Below are 16,290 nucleotides of genomic sequence, written 5' to 3' on the forward strand. Positions count from 1 at the left end.
TCATTGTCACCATTATGACCACTTTCATATTTCATTTAAATGTAGCATCATATAAAAGTCGGTGTGAGGGTTGGAAGGGGAGAATAACACGAGTAGTGACGATGGATTTGGCGCTTGTTTTAAGGAACCTTTAAACTTGCCCCCAGAGTCAGAAGCCTCGAGCATTGCTCAAGTTATTCTCTGCTACACGAACTTTTATTTGGTTACATTCTTGGTGAGAATTGTGAGATTTAATGAGCCTTTATTCAATACGAATCGAAATATTGAGCTTTTATTATAACCAAAGTACTGAGTATTATTATTAATACATAATATTATTACAATTTAGCCAGCAGTTTGATAAAGTACGAAAACAGAAGTCAAAAGTTTTTTAGCATCTACTCGTAGGCATGCTTTAAACTTTAACTACGACATATCTTCCTTACTGTCATATGATAAAGAAAATCACAATATTTCTTGATACACGAAAGTCCTTTGTCATTGCCATGCTTATAGTATTTGGCTGGTTGGAGGCTTTGGCGATGGCTAGTTACCACCCTACAGGTAAAGACGTACCGCCAAGCGATTTAATGTTCCGGTACGATGTCCAGTGAAAACCGAAAGGGGTGTGGATTTTATTTCTCCTCCTAACAAACCAGCTTCCATCTTAGATTGCATTATCACTTACCATCAGGTGAGATTGTAGTCAAGGGCTAACTCGTAAAGAATTTATAAAAAAAAATTACAAAATCAAAGGTATGTTCTTAATACTAACTAATACTGATCTTGAGCACAGCCAAGTACATTGACTCTAAGTAGGTTGTAAAACAGAAAACAAAATATTTACTCTAGTTAATTTGATTTAGAAAAGTAAACCACGTAAGATTTAGTTCAATGACAACCGCCTGAGGTACAATTTACTAGATAAGGTAAGTTAAATATTGGGTACCGATTTCAAGTGCCTAATGCTAAGTGGAACAACACAGCACTCCGTCAATGTTACTGTCTGCTGATGTTCGAACATTTAAACGTCTAATAAAATGTTATATTTTATTGCGTTTGGTAATAATTGAAAATGTTCACTAATCACGTCATAAAATTATCGTTAGTAATATCAGAATGGATGATTATAGATGATTGTAACGACATCTCGTATTTTTTTTTATATCAATAATTCAATATGTTGTCAGTCTTCCTGATCTTTAAAAAATCCTTTTTTTTTTGGTGTAAAATTTTAGAAAAAGCTCATCATAGAGATCTGTATAAAAAAAATTCAACATCGTGGGAACCTTTACCAAGATGAACGATTTCAAATGCTCGTTAAAATATAGATACCTATACTCGTAGAAAAGTGTATCACTCTAGAAGACCCCATCACTCATTCCAATCAATCATCCCAAAAGACGTTTTTGAATGAATCAGAATCAGAAGAATTCGATAAAATCTATCTATTATTCATTTCTTTTTCTATGGTAGTATAGTTATCTAGATGTATAGCTAACCCTTAACGGATTTTTTCACATAGCTAAGGCTGTCGTATTTAAAAATAAGGCTCATTTTATTTTATAAAACAACAACAACAAAGTGCAAACGACACCCATAAACATTTTATTATGTCGCAAGAAACCGTAAGAGGTATTGAGTAAAAATGAACTGAATTATCGTCAATGACGTCACGACCGGTGCGTACAATCAATAAATAATTGTTATGTACCGATGGCGCTCATTTCTCCACTAGCTTCACCGCTGCCACCAAGAATGTGTAGAAAGTTGTGATGTCTTCGCATACTAATACAGGCGCAGTGCACCGCACGGCCGTTTCGCCGGACGCAAGTCGCGTGGAGTCTTCGCAATAGGGTTGACACTTAATAATTTCTTTTATAAGGAAAACCAACAGCTGATACCAATGCCACGTGTCAATATTTTTATAAGTTATGTTGTAAGTTTAACGTGTTTGTCTGTATTATGTATGTCTGTGAAGGAGATGAAGCTACAATACGACTCTGGTTTCCCTTTAAAATATATAAATATTTCACCTTTTGAACGCTACTTACATAAACTGGGACTTCGTAGCATATAAACGAAAGCACTGAATTGTGGAGCAAAGATTAAGGCAATTTTTATTAGAAAATTGATGCGATCGAGATGTTCTTAGCTATACATGATAAAGAGCCGATAAGCCATTCCGAATTTATAAGCGTTATTCTTTTATGATGAAGATGGAAGAGTCGTTATCATAGCTAAATTCACAAGTGACGGACATTCATAATATTTCTGCTATGCTGCCAACCCTTTAGTTAACTCACCTGTATACTTACTGCTAAAATCAAAGTCAAACCTTTAAAAAAATATATAATTTTATAACAAGCAATATAAATCACATGTCCGCGTGATCTTGAAATTTAAAAATTCTAAGTTCAGGTTAATCCTGAAATTATACGAGTATGTGCATTGTGCATATTTTAACATGATAGATTACCGTGTTAATTAACGTTATCTACTAGATCTCAGAACCTATGAGTTTGTATTTAATTAAAAAATAAAAAATATTTTATGTTTTTGCAACCCTACTAGCAGTAGGCTTTCGGAACAACGTTTCCCATTAATAAAGACTGGTTGGCCTACATACATTGACCGGCTTTGGCTTACCTATTTATAAGATGGGACTATGAGTGTCAGGAAAAAGCTACGGTTTTTTAATAGTCTCGCAGTTATTAGATATATTGGCTATCTAAAATATGCTAAAATTATGATTGCCTAGCCTTGTAACTATGAATTTTAATACACCCAAATGCAGAATCCGGTAACACAGTTATCGTTTATTATATCTTTATAGACGGGAAACCGAAAGTATTGGTAATAATATAACAAACCTATAAAATACCTGTTATGGGACTAAATAAGAAAATTAGGCTCAGTATGTCTAACGACGTCGCTAATACAACCGTTTAAAATTCATATGTAACTGTAAAAGCGCTTGTGCACTACTTACGTCCGATCGAAATCGTGACAAAATCGTAATTCATTTATATGTATATCTAAGTACTAAGTACATTAGGTATTATTCCACAACAGAATCTCGAGTGTTATAGCATAGGTATAATATAACCATCGCGATTAGTAAACCCAGCGAATTCATTAAAAAATTAATGTAAAAGTGTGTGTGTATGTAGTGTATGTGCTACCCTGGTTATCTTTCAAACATGGATTAAAACTTTAAAGATTGAAGTTCGAAATGAGAACGACAACAATTCTAATTGCAAACTAACCAACATAGTTATTGTAACTCATATTTTATGACTGTGACGTCGGAATTTCCTTATTTACGGTTCAAATTTTGTTTATACTGTTGATCAATAAGCTAATACTATTTATGTTGTTATATTGTTGTTTTGAGTATAATACTGGTTCACTGGGTTAGTAGTACGTCTATGTATTACCACAAACCCAGTGTCATAGTACGTCTTTGTCTTTCGTTGTCTCCACGCGGTTTGGCGATTTTTGAGAATCGGTGGTAGTGCACAGGCGACAAGACGTCCTAACGTGCTGTAGATTAGTGAAAGTGAACATTAATGGTTTTGGATCAGCGGAACCGGACTTCTAGTTCAATTCGCAAAGCGCCTCGTTAACAATGGAATATTCATTTATTGTTTATCAATGTGTTGGTTTTATCCATATCTGTGCCTCAATCAGGGTTGTGGATATTAACACAAAATATATTACTTAAATAATTTTTAAGCAGTACCTAAGCTTTAAGTCATATACATATTATAATGTTATGAACTGAAACATAAGTTAAGTTTTTCTCGCACTGCGGACTTAGCATATAACAAAGTTACCTACCTACTCGTTTATATAAATACTAGCGGACGCAAGCGACTTCGTCCGCGTAAATTTCGATGTCAACTTTACTACTACCCCTACCCTACCCTACCCCTACCCTACCCTACCCCTACCCTACCACTACCCCAACCCTACCCAACCCCTACATCTACCCTACCCTGCCCTACCTCTACCCCCACCCTACCCCTAGCCTACCCCAAACCTACTCCTACCCTACCCCTACCTTACCTACACCCCCATCCTACCACTACCCCCATCCTACCCCTACCCTCCCCGTACCCTATCTCTTTCCTACCCCTATCCCAGCCGTACCCCTATCTCACGCCTATCCTACCCCTACCCTACCACTTCCCTATCCTACCCGTACCTCTAGCCTACCACTACCCTACCTCTACCCCTACCCTACCACTACCCGGCCCTAAACCTACCCTACCCCTACACTACCCCTACGCTTCCCTACCCGTACCCTACCCTGTAACTTCTCTATCTTATTCCTACCCTTAGCAAAATCGGTCCAGTCCTTCGAGAGTGGTGGTATGACCAAGAGAAATAGAGACTTCTATGCTAATAATATAAAGAGGTAAAGTTCGTGTGGTTGTAGGAGGTAATCTCTGGATCTACTGGACCGATTTGGAAAATTGTTTTACCAATAGAAAGCTACGTTATTTGCGAGTGTCATAGGCTATGTTTGATCCCCATATTCACACGGGGACGGGAACTATGTAAATGAAAGCGCTGGGCGTCATATAGCGGAATTTCTGCGTCTTTTAGAAATTTTGTATTATCTCCGAAACTATTTAAGTAATTAACATACTGTAAAGGGCAAATCTTATCTCCGTAATATCCTTGTGATTATTAAATAATTTATTTTAATAAGGATTAAAGTTTAGTTGTATAAATAATGACGTAAACCTAAGTATATAAAATTAATAATTTTTAAAAGTATATAAAATTAAAATTTTTTTACAAAAGGTACTATATCTGCTAATATATAGAAGATAGATATATGGTGTCGCGGACTTTTTTGTAGAACTTTTAAAGATACATAAAGTCTCCATACATTAATTTCAATTTTACACAATAGTTAAGGCAGCGCATGCGAATAAGTCTGTTTAAGAGGATTTTCAGTCCGACCTGTATGACAAAAACTGTGATAACTCGGCTAATATATATGATACCAATATAAAATATAGCCTATAGCACTCCTCGATAATGTAGCATTCTATTGGTGAAAGAATTTTTAAAATCGGACCAGTAGTTCCGAAGATTACCCCATTTAAAAAATGTGACAAACTTACAAACTTACAAACTTTACCTCTTTATAATATTAGTATAGATTAACTGTTTTGTGGCTTTGTTTGGTTTTGTTTTTTACTGAAAAATATAAAGAAATTATTTATTATTTTTATTCATCTTATTCAGCTGATCATTGGATGAAAGACGTCTTTGTGGAAAAAGTTTCATAGTTTTAAATAAATACAAAACTATGAACTATATTTTCTGAATTTGAATTCAAACATCTCGTAGCACGATTCTACTTAGACTGAAATATTAGGTAAATACAGTATATTGAAATGTTAAATAAAACTTATGTTGAGTTATCATATATCATTATTTTTGTAAATTACCTACCTACTTTATGATTTTGCCAGTTGTTAAATATCCAAGCAAAGATATTTATTACACCACCAAAAGCCATTAAAATAAAGAAGATTTATACGTAGGTATGAATAATAATTAGTTGACTACTCTTTTTTTGTGCATGTTATTATTAATCCTTCCTAAGCTCAGAAGTTCCGAGAGTAAATTTAATTTTGAGAGGTCCTCGATTCAGTTGTCATAAGTTGACATAAGCTTTTGAAAATTTAATTATCATTAGAAACTTTGTTCCAAACAATTTTTAATTATGTATATTATTCGTGTCGCAATACCAGATAAAGGAACGCTTCACAAATATGCATCTTCAAATCAAAATGTCACTAAAACATCGTCGTCTTCATCCTGCAAAACATCGATATGGAAAAAAATATGAAAAACCATATTCATTCATATCCATCAAGCCTTTTTCAGAATATATTCTAGACACATATTTGGACAGCCAGACGTATAATATTCCTAAAAAGGTAATTTATGACTAGGCCGCTTATAAATAACAGTTTTGATATATCGGCATAAATTTTTAACGTCTAACTTTAATTTTTATATGATATATGGTATATAATAGTAAGGAAGCCGAAGAGGGGATTTTTGCAGTTACTCGAGCGCGGCAGAAGATAAACATAAGGGAGTATACCTTGCACGTTGTTCAGTATCTCCACCAAATAAGAGTCATTGGTGCGTGCGTTTAGGGCAACCAAAAAAACTAACTTCAGAAATAGGTAGGTCAGTTGATATCTAAAAGGTGTCCATTTCGAAAATTTGACGATTTGAGCGTAACGTAATGGAATGGGAGGGTTCCAAAGTTACAAAATAAAACCCTTATATTTCTGCTATCCAGTCACGAGCTCGGTTAATTTTTTTTTATTTAGAATGAAATAATCTCCTGAATGAAATAATCGCTCATGTTTTCTGATGATTTCAGTAAGCCAAACTAATAAAAGTTGTCTTTAAAGTCTGTAGTTTTTTCCCCAACGTTGAAAACGAAATAAGTATATAACCATCTATTACTATATATATCTATACCAATGACGCTGTAGTAACTGCAAATTTAGCATCCCGGGCTCCCCTACTATAAAGGATGTGTATTGTGTATAAATATAAACACAGCTGCTCTAGTAAGTCACCTCGCCACTTCACTATCACCGCACCCACTTAACCTATCACGTCAATGGTCAAACATACGAAGCAATATGGCCTTGAACCTTATGACCTTTCCAAGATTTACCAAAGCGCTCTTAGAACTCGAATGTTGGGAAACAGTGCCGCACGGTCTATACCTACCTACATAGCTATGCAACGAATATTTTAACACAATATCTGATATTATATGAATTTTTAACTTTGATATTAATACGACCTTCATCGTGTCTAATTTACAATATTTGTAAGAATACAATGATACTCATGGACCACAGTGTTTGTCGAAATCTTTAACATTTATTCTTTAGTCATTGTTAAAGAGGCTCTTTGGATTTTTGATTACAGTAATGTCCTGCAATAATGTCTCAAATATCGACGACGACGCCCATCTCTCAATCATCTATTGAGATCAGCAACTCACGCCTTAGATATTATAATGCACAAGTGTGTATGCAGACACAGTTGCACTTCTATTCATTATTTTTTATAGCACGGCAGAGTGCACCAACCCGAAAGATGTTAGGCGCAGGACCCATGGCTCTACGTGCTACGTAAACCTCAAATGTAAGAGATTTTCTTACAAAAAAAATCAAATTGAAACGGACCTCGAATCCTTGAACTGGATTCAGAAAATAGACATCATCAATATATCAGTGGATAGACATCCACTGGAGGACATGGGCCTTTTGTAGGGACTTCCAAACACCACGATTCTGACCTGCGACTCTGCAACTCGCTTGATGTCAGTCCACTAGAGGGTTGGGTTTACCAACACTGCGCTTTTTAGATGAAGATGGCCATAAGAACTCCAAACTAAACAAGACAAAAACACGTTCAGTTTGAGCTAATTTCTTTTGGCACTTTTTCTTTTTTTAATTCTCAATTCAATTCAATTCTCTGATGGTTGTTAGAGTGTTACCTAATTTTCTCTGTATTATCGGCATTTGTTGTTATTATTATTTGATACTTATACGGGTACGTTGAACACGGATGGACCAACGGGATCGGAGACAGGAACGGTCGGTGGTGGCGCGTGTCGAGCACGCTTCGCCGCACAAATCGTGCATGCGTTAGCACACTTTCTGCCGCTAGCCGAACTCAAAAACATATCCGTTATACCACAAGTATACTATGTATGTATGAATTTAGCTGGTGGGACGCCGTGGCTAGATACCACCCTACCGACAAAGACGTACCGCCAAGCGATTTAGCGTTCCGGTACGATGTCGTGTAGAAATCGAAAGGGGTGTGGGTTTTTATCCTACTCCTAACGAGGTAGTCCCCTTCCATCTTAGATTGCATCATCGCTTACCATCAGGTGAGATTGTAGTCAAGGGCTAACTTGTAAAGATTATAATAAAAAACTATCAGTATCATCATCATCATCATCATCATCATCGTGCGCCATCCTCGAAACGAAGTTCGGTGGTCAATATGTGAAAAGTCTACCTATTTTTAGCCACTGCTTTTATCTGCGGATAGCTTAGCCCAGTCCACTTTCTTATATCGTCCATCCATTGTCGTCTTTGACGGCCAGGTGCTCGTTTCCCCAACGTGTTCATTTTCAATATTAGTTTTGGAAGTGAAAACAAAGCCTGTAACCATGTGTACATCATGTGTGTATCACGCTAGACCAATAGGAGTGGAGCACCAGTGAAGAATGTTTCAAAATCGGGGGTTTTTTTCCTATTACGAGTAAGAGCTTACGCTGCGTGCTTTGCGTACCTAATCGGTTAAATTTTCGCAAAAATCATGTCTGACAGAATTTACAGTTTAGTTATTTACTGACAGAATTACCCTTTTAAAGTTCTAAAAAGAAGTCCGCGACAGCTCTCGCGTTATTTGTGAAAAATTGAAATCCACGCGGACTAAGTCGCGCGCGTCCGCTAGTCAAATATACGTAATTTTGGAGATTGTACACAACTTCTGTTTCATGAAGATGCATCTAAGATAGGCAACGCTATGCCATCATACTTAACTTAACATCATGTTCATTAATTATAACTTAGGTGGTATAATCACTTCAAACACGCAGATAAGCATACAAATGGTTTCTAATATAAATTGCCAAGTATAAAACTAATAGGTTTCAGGATGCGCATTCTGTGCCATAGAAACATTGTTTCTTAGAATATACAATATATGAAATATCGTTTTAGTCTCTTTCTATTTGAAATTTGAAATAATTTTAACAAATTCCGTTACTTTTTGCGCTTAAGCTAGACGTAAGATTTTTTACTCCATCTGCATTTTGGATTCCATTTAAGTACTCAAATTAATTTATTATTTAAGTAACTCTGTGAAGTACACTCGAGTACCTTAAAAATTTGCGTAAATTCAATGTCACTAAGAGTAGTTTACAATTGTGATTCTAGTATCGTTCTCTTTGTCATACTAAACGAATCAAGTCTGTGTAACGATTACGGAATCCAAAAATATAATTAACGTAGAACATATAGCATATCACTCAGTATTTTAGGATTTTAAGGCGACAAGATGAGTAGAGCTTAATCGTCTAAGCATAGTTCAGAAAAAAAGAGAAAACTATTAAATAACATATTATGTTTTTAATTATTTCTGATTTGTCGCACTGAACTCCAGCAAAATCTGTTCTTAGCAGATGTCTACTAATTATAAACTACCTTCCTGCAAAATTTCATCTTAATACGTCAAGTGGTTTTCGATAATTCGTGATGACCTGTCGCTTCTATTATAAGATATGTATAAGATATAAGATAGCATTTATTTAAGTAATTCTATAAACTGGAATTGCTTTTCGGCACAGTTCAATCAACTATCACACACGTTTTGCGCAGACGGCACCTGATAAGAGTGAAAGGCTTTTACAAGAATGCTTCGAAAGTCTGCCCATCGCAAGCCGCATGAATAATTTACCAGAAAAATCTCTACGATTTCACGCCAACTATATTCCAACTGCGTTTGAGTTTCTATTCTGCAATTCATTTACACCTATGAATACGATCTTATGCAAGTGTACACAGTGTTGGTAATAAGTTTAAAATATTTTAATTCCGTCGCCTACTTCCAAGGACTATAGACCTATCGTTGAAATAAATTAAAGAATTTGCAAATTAGGTGCCGGACGTGAGTCACATAACAAACTCAAAGGCTCGTTTCAATATCGATTATGTAGCCAAATTTAAAGCTGCAGAAGTAGAGTCAAGTATCTATGTACGTATTCTATATGGCAACAGAGACGTCAATCAATCTCAGACGTCCAGAAGACAGCCAGCCACGAGTGAACTTGAAAACTAATATTACGATGTTAATAAACTAGCGTTGGTCAGTTGCGAAATGAGTTTTTCACAAGTAGACCTCGCGTAAACTGAGCGCTCTGCGTGTGTATACTCGACGTGATCTTTCGCAAGACAGCCTTGACAGTGGTGGTGGGCAGGTGGCGGACGGAAGGTGAATGTGGTGGGACGAATGTATGTCACGCGGACGGCCTTGACTCCCCTCTTATAACCCTCCTCCGACGGACCGCTTTTCTAGTCTGCGTCGGCGACCAAACGCGCAGAAATCATGTAAAGACTACTCATTCGATGCTCTCAATGCTGTTTCTCACAACCTGTTTAGAAATCACGCCTTGAAATCAGAATGGTGTTTTTCTTGGTAAAATTTAATCGATCTTGCTAAATGCAAATACATAAATAAGCTCTTTTTAGACAGATTGGTAGAGATAGCTTGTAGTGTTAGTTGCCTTTTGCGTTTCATATTATATCTACAAGTTATAACGTCGTGGTCTGTTTGACTTGTATACTGCACGCAATGAAATTATATTTAACATTAAAATGTAGTTCAAAAGAAGTACATGATGTGTTAGGATATCTGGCACGTATTAATAATAATTTGAGAGTCGTGTTATACAGAAAATTGTATTGGAATGATCAAGATTTATTCGAATTACAGCCGATCGAAGTATTTCGCATTGAGTGAGTGGTCGGTCCAGTGGTTGCGAAACATGCAGGCATGTTGTGGCGATTAGTAGCCGAGCGAGCCATCGTTTCAACATACCTGGCTAGATGGCAAGGCGACACACATGTAGGTACTGCTAAAAATTTGGTACAGTCCTTAGACTCATTCCGCAAACATGTAGGTATTGCTAAAAATTTGGTAGTCCTCAGACTCATTCCGCAAACATGTACGTACTGCTAAAAAAATTTTATAGTCCTTGAACTCATTCCGTAAACATGTAGGTATTGCTAAAAATTTGGTATAATCCTCAGAGTCATTCCGCAAACATGTACGTACTGCTAAAAATTTGTCATAGTCCTTGGACTCATTCCGCAAACATGCAGGAACTGCTAAAAATTTGGTACTGTCCTTAAGACTCATTCTGCCAAACTGTACGCCCTCTAATCTCTTTTTACCAGTATTACGTATTCGTATAAGTTCGTATAAGCTGGCCTATTCACAAACTTAGTAGGTAACTTTAGTGGATATACACGAAATTTACCAAATAGCTGTTGTTAGTGATTCTAAAATCACGTGATTTAGTATTCACTGTTTTATTGATAACTAATCAAAATTAATAACCAGTGTGTTTGACATTGTGATTTTTGTTAACAATGGGCTTTACAGAATGTGAAAAATGCGGTTGTTGTTGATTTAATGATAATAACTTTAGGTGGCTAATAGACCAAAGTCATAGAATAGGCCAGCAGGACCGACTTTTCGGACTTTTAGGATTTTTATTTATCTAACTCTATGTAAATTGTAAATTTATATTTAAATGTAAATTTATTATTAAATAATAATAATTAATAATCCATACTAATATTATAAATACGTAAAGTACGAAAGTAAGTCTGTCTGATTATCACGGTTAAACCACAGAACGGATTTGGATGAAATTTGGTATAGATATAAATTGGATCTTGGGGCGGAATATAGGCTACGTTTCATGCCGAATATATTCCGCGGGATTTGTAAAACACAGAATATCATGCGGACGGAGTCGCGAGCGTCTGCTTGTGTTATTTTATATTCGCGGCGCGGGCGAGCAGATTGGAGCCCAAAGTCCAAGTGACATCCCCGCACCGCGGACCCCGCGAGGTACTGTTACGAAGACCAGTTTGACTTCACTCATTCTTAAAAGCCCGACAGGTAGGTCAGAGGAAAGTGTTGAACGAATTTTGCTTTCGACGAAACTCTACGTCGTGCCCAATAGAAAGTGTTAGTTGTACATTTTCATTAAAAAACTCGGAATAATAAAATGTACTCTTTTTCAAAAAACGGAGGGCAAATCTCGAGGATTAAACATAAACGTTTGCAATTTTGCAGTTTTAACTGAAAATTTAGGTATTCGTTTTTAAATCACCGACAGAACTGTCATTATTAACGATTGGTATATATATTTAATTTTACTAATATTATTAGTATAGATAGATATTTCCACCGCAAACATTGATGTGGTTCATAAAGGAGAACAACCATTTTGGGCCCAGCACGTAACAGAAAAAAAAATGACGGAAATATTAGACTGAATGTAGATTATGCAACTTTCAATAAAACTGAAATTAAACCAGTCTAAAACTGATATTGTTATTTATTAAATGATACTAATTGTAACGGTTTATTCATTAAGTTCGGGCCCATTAATGTATGAAAAATGGTCGATCTCCTTTTACAATCTCATTCAATGTTTAAAAACTATGCAAACTCCGCCACTTTCCGGTTTAGATCATCGCGACGTAGCGAAAGCGAATGTAAAATTCAAAATGATTAGGTATAACAAATAAAGCCACTTAACAATTTCGTTTTGGGTAATTAAAGAAAAGTTGAAGGAGAAATCAATCGTGGAAGGAAAATACTTTTACTCGTATCCAATTGTTGACAATAAAATAACAGTAACAGACGAAATATTAAGTACTAGCATGATTGATTGATGTCGAAATTTAATACGCCATCCCATAAAAATAATGATTCCTTTTGCAGTGCAGCCGGTTCTTCAGTACTTAACGACATTCTTGTGAGTATTGCGTGATTACGTTTGAAGTAATGCCTACCCACTTCAAGTTGGTAAAAATGAATACTAAACGCACACAATGTATGTATGTAGGGCACGTTATGTTACTTGATTAATTAGTTTTAAATTTTAACATTAATTTTTCAAGTTACTCATACTTCCTATATAAAACAACGACAGTTTTTCAGATATAAAAACAATTACGAACCGCCAAAATTATTCAACAACTTGAACATCTTTTGCGAAAACTATGTCAGAAAATCATCAGAAACCTAAAATAATATGAAATTCCACCGTAGATCGGAATTTTTCAAACTCAAAGAGCAATAGCTTATTTGCTTGGTTCAGCAAAAAAAAATTGCAACCAGACGGAGCATTTAAATGTAACTTTTTTATGTCTACTTAATGAAAATTAAACATTAATAATTATTACAATACAACACACTTATATTACAAAGCAGAAACTATGTGTGTGTGTAAGTATGTTTGTTCCTCCTTTACGTTGCGGCTACTGAAGCGATTTGTTTGAAATTGGAATTGGAATGGAAATAGATTTTACTCTGGATTAACACATAGGCTACTTTTCAACCCGGAAAAATCCATGATTCCTGTTTGTGAAAAACTGAATTTCACGCGGACGAAGTCGCGCGGGTGTCCGCTAGTTTAATATACAAACGACAAGGATTAAGAAATCGTAGTAATATTAAACGAAGAAGAAAGAGAACCATAGCAATTAAAGCGAGTATAGAGTAGAACTATAAACCGACTAGGATTCATGGATTTCGCCGGCAAATATGTTTGTAATTGTATCGAATTTGGCTCCTTTATTATTGGCCTTAATTTTTATATTGTATTTATCTACATTTCTACAACAGGTATATTATATATCATTAAAAACTAGAGTGTGACACACATTGTGATTACGTCGTGATTAAATTTAAAATTCAGTGCAAGTATTAAGAAATAAGTAAACACGGCAACGAGTAAATGGCTAAGGGCAGTGTGAACGAAACCGTGTCGTTAAATGACAAGACGAAATTATCCAAAAGAAGTGAGATGCAAAAAAAATGACAGACCATAATTAGTAATGATTACTGTGTTAATATTAAGGAAAAAGAATGATTTCAAGAAATCACGTATACTCGTAAGCATCGTATGTATAATGATAATAATGTGCGTGATTACATTTCACAGTGCATTTGCAACATGCACGCATTATGTCTTAGGAAGACGATATTTAATATTTTAACTACACAATGCATAACACTCATACAATGATATAATATTAATCAAGCATCAAGTCCGATATTAAAATTAAAAGAGATCATCCAAAACTGCATATAGCCTAAACCTGATATCTGCACTAACGGGGAAATAAAATATCATAAAATGTTGATATTTTTATTATTCACATCTATGAATTCATTTTTATATCGGTAAAATTAATATTTATTCTCTCTTTATGCAACACAATAATTGCAGATTGATGTCCTTTTGACATTTACTGTCGGTACCTGGAATGATACCGTCGTGTTACATCCTAAAAACTTGGGATTGAATTGATTTTATTTTTAACGACGTATTTAATATTATTTATACACTTATTTTATATTTAATAAAATCGCAATATATTAATATTTTATAATTTAATACGGCATATAATACATATACCTAGTCTGAAATGGATCATCTCCTTTCTGCTTAAAACTCTTCAAGAGGTACCGTTTTTTTTATTATGATACAACAAACATATTTTATGTTACACACGTACATGATTTGTTTGTGACATTATCAAGAATGCAGCGAATAGACGAAGCTATAGTTTCATAATAATAAGTATTCCAGACGCATACGATCCTGATTAAAACTCGCAGTTCTCCAGCGACGGCTTCGAACTCCAATGAACAATAACTGACGAGACTTATTCTGAACAATGGTCACAGAAGCGATAGGAATCGCAATACGATAGTGACGTTTTATTTCACATCCTTGACAACAGAGCCTATTGTCGCGGACGACTATGTGCACGCTTTAACGATTTTGTAGAGCATAAAATCAAATGAATAAAAATCTGATGTCAATGGCCGAACTTGTTATTGGTAATATCAATGGGTATTACATTAATGATAAATTGTTTACGACAAAGCCTGTTGTATTAAACTTGGAAGCAAACCTTCAAGAATCTTACAAAAATATTTAGTTAGGGTATAGCTTCTAATTCAAATTTGATATCTCAAGTATAGGATTACTTCTTAGCTTTAAATTATTCAACAACAGATGGTAAATCATAATATGAATGACTTAATCTGTACAAACGTACGTTCCTATGACATAATAAATAGCATGAATTGTGGGTTTATTACATTTCTGAATACGTAGTTCTAAATGTACACTGACAACATCCGCTACAGTAACTTCTTTACATATTTGATGTGTTATATTGTCACAAGCTTCTTTTTGAGTGCTGTTGATAAAACATCTAATATTTTACATACACAGAATCAACTTACATAATATTAGTCTGCTGTCCTATCAACACAACTTTATGACACGTTTGTCATAAATTCTTGTACTCTTAATAACTATAATATTTGGGCGACCGAGCTGCGCTCATGTCCTTTTTTAAATTAATATATTACTGTACATATTTAAACTTCACTAAAAAATACCTCTTTAATTATATAAACTTTAGAAATCATAAAATTATCAAAATACAGCATTTGATCCTCATCTTGTGATTTGACTTGTTTCCAAAATTACATACTAAAGTAAGTAATTTTGGAAACATCTTATAACTCTACAATATTTTATTGATTCTATGAAAATAATATGATATTGTATTTACAAATATATTTACATCAGAATCAACTACAACAAGATATTATAGCGATTTTAAAGCTCCTAGGATTTCAAAAATAATCAGTTTCATGTAGTCTATCATTTTCTCTATATATCGATGACTACACAACGAATCAGTTTTCCTTTTTCATATAATTTCATTAATTTAAGATACCATTCGGTACAATAACTTTAAGCGGTTAATGCAAAAATCTTTTGTCTCCATAATAAGCACGTATTAAAATGCAGAATTTCTTATAGTAATATCAGAACGAGCTGCAAATGTTGTGCAAAGGCTTACGAAAACTACCTTGAGAGGACATATAATGTCTTGGTCATAATACTTTCGACAAATATTTCATTTTTAGGGAGAGAAGGCCTTTAAAATATTCCTACGTACTTCTATATTACAATAGTATTAAGAAATTAATTAACTATGTTCTTTTTTTTTCGGTGACCATTTAGCATTTAGTGACTATTTATACCTACTACTTATCGTTGTATAATTAATATATTATTAATATTAATAATTTTACCGAAATAGGCAAAACAATTAGCAATTTCTTAAACTATCAAATCTACTGCAAAGGTCCACAAAGTAAACTACTTTTCATAGATCCAAATTAGCAGTCTTTTAAAATATCAAATCTACTTGTACTTACAGTACTTTTAATAGATCGTCAAAGAAGTAATCCAACAATAAATTATTCAAATTAAAGCATATTTTGAGTATTTAATGCAAAGCAATACTACAAAACACATAAGAGAGTTACTAGTAAACTTTCGAGAGTTGTATGACAGCACGTTTCTTAGCCACCGGAGCAGCGCATGACAATGAACTT

The 16,290-nt window shown here is 34.6% G+C and overlaps 1 protein-coding gene across 1 annotated transcript in view; it reads right to left on the reverse strand.

Annotated features, from left to right (window-relative positions):
• LOC112055112 (all trans-polyprenyl-diphosphate synthase PDSS1) overlaps positions 1-16,290 on the reverse strand; it is a 65,282-nt gene that overhangs the window by 7,110 nt on the left and 41,882 nt on the right. The window lies entirely within an intron of this gene.

Source organism: Bicyclus anynana, chromosome 12 (genome assembly GCF_947172395.1).
Source record: "Bicyclus anynana chromosome 12, ilBicAnyn1.1, whole genome shotgun sequence".
Classification (NCBI taxonomy): Eukaryota; Metazoa; Arthropoda; class Insecta; order Lepidoptera; family Nymphalidae; genus Bicyclus; species Bicyclus anynana.